This window comes from Thamnophis sirtalis, unplaced genomic scaffold, assembly GCF_051295495.1.
Source record: "Thamnophis sirtalis isolate CommonGarterSnake01/CBP01778 unplaced genomic scaffold, rThaSir2_p1.2 scaffold_3, whole genome shotgun sequence".
NCBI lineage: Eukaryota > Metazoa > Chordata > Lepidosauria > Squamata > Natricidae > Thamnophis > Thamnophis sirtalis.
The window spans coordinates 34,311,576-34,318,179 of NW_028261383.1; the positions used below are offsets into that span (position 1 = coordinate 34,311,576).

At 40.9% G+C, this 6,604-nt stretch overlaps 1 non-coding gene across 1 annotated transcript; it reads left to right on the forward strand.

Moving 5' to 3' along the window:
* The first annotated feature begins 2,597 nt into the window (after positions 1-2,597).
* TRNAL-CAA (transfer RNA leucine (anticodon CAA)) lies at positions 2,598-2,709 on the forward strand. Its single transcript has 2 exons — positions 2,598-2,635; positions 2,664-2,709. It is a non-coding gene; the product is annotated as a tRNA-Leu (tRNA).
* The last annotated feature ends 3,895 nt before the right edge of the window (positions 2,710-6,604 follow it).

The window sequence follows — 6,604 nt, forward strand, 5'->3', positions numbered from 1 at the left end:
AGCATCAGAGCGTGTTAATCTATATACCATATTTCCTCAAAAATAAGACAGGGTCTTATTTTTTTTGACCCCTGAAATAAGCAGTTAACCTTATTTTCGGGGAGGTCTTATTATTGTTGAGGTGCAGGAGGAGGCGAGCGTCGTCACCTCATGGCTGCTGCTGTGTTGCAATGTTTTCATGGAGGGCTTATTTTGGGGGGAGGGCTTTTTTTAGCGCATGTGCTCAAAAGCCCGATTTGGCTTATTATCCAGGGAGGTCTTATTTTGGGGAAAACAGGGTATATATAAAAACTATATAAGAAATACTGATGATCTGATGGTCATTTCGAAAAATCCTTTCTTAGCGAGCACCTTAGTGAGTGTCCTGATTGCATCTAGTTGCCTACTATATGCTGCAGTTTGCTGAACTAAATGACCCATTATTGTTCTCCAGCATGGGCTTTCTTACTTCAAATGGTACACCACTCAGGAAATGCAACATTGGTGGAAAAGAAGCAAGGTCCTGAACTTTCTGCATTTTCCTCATTGTTGCAGAAGTTATTGAAACTGTATGCTAAAAACATATGCTTTCATCTTTACTTTCAGAGTCTTCATGGTTGTTTTTACTAAGCATATTGACAAACCATTAAAGCCAATCTTGGACCAATATAATTATAGCCACAATTTTTTAAACATTCCACTGGAATTAAAATTTTTACAAAAACAAAACGGACCATTTCATCTTTTTAAAATAATTTAATCAATAGGTCCACTGTCTAGTTCTGGTGTTTGATGGAGAGAAGGATTGGTCTTTGTAGGGTTAATTACCCTACTTGTACTTAATCCAGACACAACCTTCTCTGTCGATGTTTTTTTTCCCTGCTAAATCCCCATATGGAGTCCTAGATGGTTTATGAGCTTGGTTGTTTTCTTGCAGACATTTCATTACCCACATAGGTAACATCATCATTGCTACTACTTGTAGAGGATGATGTTAACTACTTGAGTAATGGAACATTTGCAAGGAAACAATCAAACTTAAAGAGCATCAAAGACCCCACAGTTCAACCCCGAGCTACAAATATTATCTTCTGTAAGTCCCCATGACATGACCTTCCCCTCTCTAACCCATGAGAGGGACATCCTCAAGCCATCCACAGCTGTACTAGTGCTGACATAGCCTTTTCTGCTTATCTCCCATCTCAAGGAAGATGGAAAACAGTGCTACATTTCCTTACCAATTTCCTTGGAAAACAGAGATTGCCATCACTTTTTTAAAAAAGTGTTGGAAGAAATGTTCTTCTAGGTTCAGTTCCAAGTTGGGAAAAAGACACTGGAAACATGGAAGCTGCTTGGAAAGATGGTTTAATGGAGGACAGGATCACATAGCTTGAGTTCCTGAACAGAAAAGGAGGATCACATGTTTCTAGATGTTGGGTGAAGAAGAAAAAGAGGAGAAAGGGGCTTGCTGAGAGTTCCTGAGTTTTTTATACTCTCTGTTTGATCCCCAACTCTGTTTCCTGTTCCTGTGTATGAAATGTATTCTGATTGGTCATCAGACTCCCAGGGGCTTAGCTAACTTTATAGGTTGTGTCTTTTGAGTCCACGTTTTGTTGCCTTGCTTCTTCCCAATGCCCTGTGGTGAGATGGATAAAGGGCTAATACTATCATGCCTTAATCCCATCACCCTGGAGCTGAAGGGGGATCTTTGTTATATAGAATAGAGTGGATCAGGCATTTTAGTGGCCCATTGACAAAGGTGGAGGCTATTAAGAGTGAGTCTGCTTCCTGCCTAAAAACATGTTTCTCCATTTCTGATCCAGGGAAATATAATGTTCTGCCTTTTCAATATTTCCCAGGATATTTCATTTTTCTAGGAGAAGAATGGGATTTAACTTCCGACAAAAGAACTCTATCAGGAAAAAGCCTGGCAATCAAATTCAGTGGGTACCAGAGATGGGTTGCTGGCCATTTTACTACTGGTTCGCTTTGTGCACAAGTGCACAGTTCAATGTAAGTTACAAGTATTTATGTAGAACAGCATTTATTTGTTTATTTTTCAGAAACCCCACTTTTAAAAATAATGGAGGATCCCAAAAGAACCTCTGTGTTCATGTGTTGTGTTTAGCTATATTTACTGTTTTAAAAATTAAAATTGACAGAGTTGGAGAAATTGCATTGTGTAAAAACAATAATATTAAATCATTAGTTATTAACTTAAATAAAACCAATCATTAGTTATTAACTTAAATAAGACCGTGCACCCTGTGTTTTTAAACATTATTAATCATAAAAAGAGTGGCTTTGTTTTTTTACATTTTTGCAAATATCTTAATATCTGACAAATAATTTTGATTTTGCAATTATATATCGTTGAGTAAGAGGAAAGAGCAGTTAGCCGGGCTGCACGTTTCCTCTTTTTCTTCACAAGGAAATGACTGGGTTGGGTTTCTGAAACATAGACGCTGCCTTTTTCCCCCCGTTAATATCCAAAAGGCGACGCCTTGTAACAAGGAAGGGGAGCGCCTCCAAATTGCGGGAGATCCGGAGCACGTACACAAATGAATTAGCATAGGAACAATTAGGTAACTACTTCCAGAAATTCATTTTCCCCAGGTGTCAGGATGGCCGAGTGGTCTAAGGCGCCAGACTCAAGGCTCGCTCCTTCCCAGTGTTGTTGGGTGTTCTGGTCTCCGAATGGAGGCGTGGGTTCAAATCCCACTTCTGACAATAATCCTTTTGCGGGGAAGAGGGGACAAATCTCCCATTCAGGCTTCGCTATAAACTTCGGCAGCAAATGCCAGTAACGATCTCACCCATTTCCCCTCTTCCCAGCCGAAATTTTTAACATTCAAATCTCAAATGTCTCGTCCCAGAATCAACTTCCTCCCAAACGCCATTGCGCAGCTTCCGTTTCCAAAGAAAGCTACAGGATTTCTACTTCACGAGCTGTTGCTCTCTTTTATTTAGCAAAAAAGCTCGAAGGAGAAACGTCTCTCGACTTAGGAAAGACGGAGCTAAAGAAAACCAACAGCCCTGCAGATATCCCAGCTGAACCTCTCGTTCCGGCCAGGGTTGACTTAACAAGCTGTAAATTCGCTCAAGTATCCAAACCCGGGGGAGGGGGGGAGGTGATCCGAAGGCAATTCTATCGGCCATTTGGTCCCCTAACATGGATGGTTTTGTGAACTTCATTACTTTCTTTTCCAAAGAGAGCGAAAAGGTGGATTTAGGATATTTTTGAAACAAAATAAGATAACAAACCAGTTATCCAGTGCATGGCAACCAAAGGCTCTCTAGCCTCCCCTGGAACACACCCTGCCCTGAATTCATTCCACATGGGAAATGATTTCACTGTTAGCGGTTTTTGTGTTTTTCCCCTTCCTTAATTTGCCTCCTTTCCTAAAGAAAAGATCAAGCCTCACAGTCCTTTGAAAGGACAAATACTGAAGCTGAAGCTCAAATGCAAAACGAAAGCAAAAGGAGAAGGGGACAGCAGAGGATGAGATGGTTAGATAGTATCATTGAGGCAATGAGTATGAATTTAAGATTGCTTTGGGGCACAGTGGAGGATGGGAGGGTTGTGCTATGGTCCATGGGGTCGCAAAGACTGAATGTAGTGATGGAACAACAAAATTTGCTTCCCTACATTTCAAATTCATTATGACAATAATCCTTTTGCGGGAGAAAGGGAGCAAATCTCCCTTCAGGCTTCGCTATAAATTTCGGCAGCAAGCTCCAGAAACGATCTGACCCATTTCCCCCCTTCGCAGCGGAAATTTTTAACATTCAAACAACAAATGTCTCCCTCCCAGACTCAACTGGGGGGGAGGGGGCAGGTGATCTGGAGGCAATTCTATCGGTCATTGGTTCCCTAACATGGATGGTTGAGTGAGAATCATTAGAATAGAATAAGGAATAGAAACAGAATTCTTTATTGACACACAAGGAATTTGATGTATATGCTCTAAGTGTACATAAGGAGAATAAGATACATTCATCAACAATAAAAAGATAAACAGTGATAGTCAAGGTTAGTAATAAGCTATCAAATTGTATTAGGAAGCAAATAAAACAATATAAATTGAAAGATACAAGCAATATAGTTATAGTAATAAGTTTGAAGAGATAGATGCTAGTTAGGAAGAGAAGAATAATAGTAATACAGGCTTAGCAAATTATTTGACAGTGTTATGGGAATTAGTTATTAAGCAGTGATGGCATTGGGTGGGGGGAGACTCCTTGTGTCTGGTTGTTCTGGTGCAATTAAAACAGTTTATGTCCAGGATGTGAGGGGTCTTAAATATTTTCACAGCCCTCTTTTTGACCCGTGCAGTGTACTGGTCCTCAATGGAAGGCAGGTTGACAGTAATTGTTTTTTCTGCAGTTCTGATCATCCTTTGAAGTCTGTGTCTGTCTTGTTGGGTTGCAGAGCCAATCCAGACAGTTATGGAGGTGCAGATGACAGACTCAATAATTCCTCTGTAGAACTGAATCAGCAGCTCTTTGGGCAGTTTGAGCTTCCTGAGTTGGCGCAGAAAGAACATTCTTCGTTGTGCTTTTTTGATGATGTTTTTGACGTTAGGTGTCCATTTTAGGTCTTGAGGAATTGATAAAAGAAATATCCTTCTGGGTTCGGCTCCAAGTGGGGAAGAAGACACTGGAGACATGGAGGCTGCTTGGAAAGATGGTTTATTGTTGGACAGGGCCACATGGCTTGAGCCCTGAACAGAAAAGGTGATCCCATGCTTCAATGTTGGTGGAGAAGAAGAGAAGGGCTGAGGGAGGGGCTTGCTAGGCTTTTTATAACCTGTTCAGTCCCACCTCTCTGTTTCCTGTTCCTGTGTAAGAAATGTATTCTGATTGGTTGTCAGACTCCCATGGGGCCATGCAGGGGCAACTCTCTGGGCTGTGTTTTGAATTCAGGTTTGGTTGAGTTCTCAGATGCCGTGTGGTCAGTTGAGTAAAGGGCCAATATTATCATGCTTTTACTCCCATCCCCCCTGGGGCTGCAGTGGAGAAGTCTTTATTATGTAAAGGGACTAACTTGGCCTTCTTAATGGCCCATTGACAAAGCAAGAAGCTACAGGCAGCTATTCTGTCTTTTAAAACATGTTTCTTTCTTTTCACATCCAGAGAAATATTCTGCCTTTTCAATATTTCGTAGGACATTTCATTTTTCTGGGAGAGGGCTGGGTGATAACTTCCTACAGTATGATAGAACCTAGAAACTTGAAGGACTCTACTGTTGATACTGTTATCTAGTATTGTAAGAGGTGGTAGTATAAGAGAGTTTCTTCTGAAATCCACCACAATTTCTACGATTTTGAGTAAATTTAGTTCAAGATTGTTTCTGGTTGCACCACAAAGCAACCTCCCATCTGTATGCAGATTCATCGGGAGGTTGGAACAACTTAGGATTTAGGATATTTTTGAAACAAAATAAAATAACGAATCAGTTATCCAGTGCATGGCAACCAATGGCTCTCTAGCCTCTCCTGGAATGAACCAAGCCCACCCCGAACATGGGAATTGATTTTACTTTTGGGTTTTTTGTTTTCCCTTCCTTAATTTGCCTCCTTTCCTAAAGAAAAATCAACCCTGACAGTCCTTTGGAAGGACAAATACTGAAGCTGAAGCTCAAATGCAAAACAAAAGCAAAAGGAGAAGGGGAACAACAGAGGATGAGATGGTTAGACAGTATCATTGAGGCAATGAATATGAATTTAAGATTGCTTTGGGGGGACTAGAAGATGGCATGGGGTGGGGTTGTGCTATGGTCCATGGCGTTGCAGAGTCGGGCACAATGTAGTGACAGAACAACAACAAAATTTGCTTCCCTGCATTTCAAATTCATAATTCCATGGTCTAAAATCTTGCAGAGATTGGTGAAGTGTTGTAAGTGTATATTTGCAGTAATTGCAATCTCTCTTCCCAGGATTTAGTATCTTGTAGTTTGGGATGCTACAGATTGGAAGGAAAATTGTGCTCTGGATTACAGCTAGCCATTTATAAGCGTTCATTTATTAACCATTCAAAGTGGCACTGAAAAAAGGGAACTAAAGACCATTTTTCATGCTGTTCTGAGCAACAACAAGACATACACAAATTATATGCCGGGGGATGACACACGTGTACGACCATTGCAGCATCCCCATGGCCATCTGATCAGAATTCAGATGCTTGACACCTGGCATGTATTTATGACAGTTGCAGTGTTCTGAGATCATGTGATCACCTTTTGTGACCTTCAGAGGAGCCAGAGTCAATGGGGAAGCCAGATTCACTTAACAATCATGTTATTAACAACCCCAGTGATTAATTTAATAACTGTGGCAAGACAGGTTGTAAAATACGGCAAAACTCACTTAACAACTGTCTTGTTTAGCAATGGAAGAGTTGGGCTCAATTGTGATCATGTCACAGAGCACTACTCAGCTCTCTTTAAAGCAGCCACCACCAATCTTCTCAGGAAATTTAGTTTACTGTAAAGCGTTCCCAACTTTATTCTTCCAAATAACCCTTTAAATCCCACACTGCAAGGATGTCTGCAAGGTGTAGTCAGAACGTCAAGATGGTGTCCTCAACTGGCCAGGAGACACATCCATACAAAACCTATGGGATA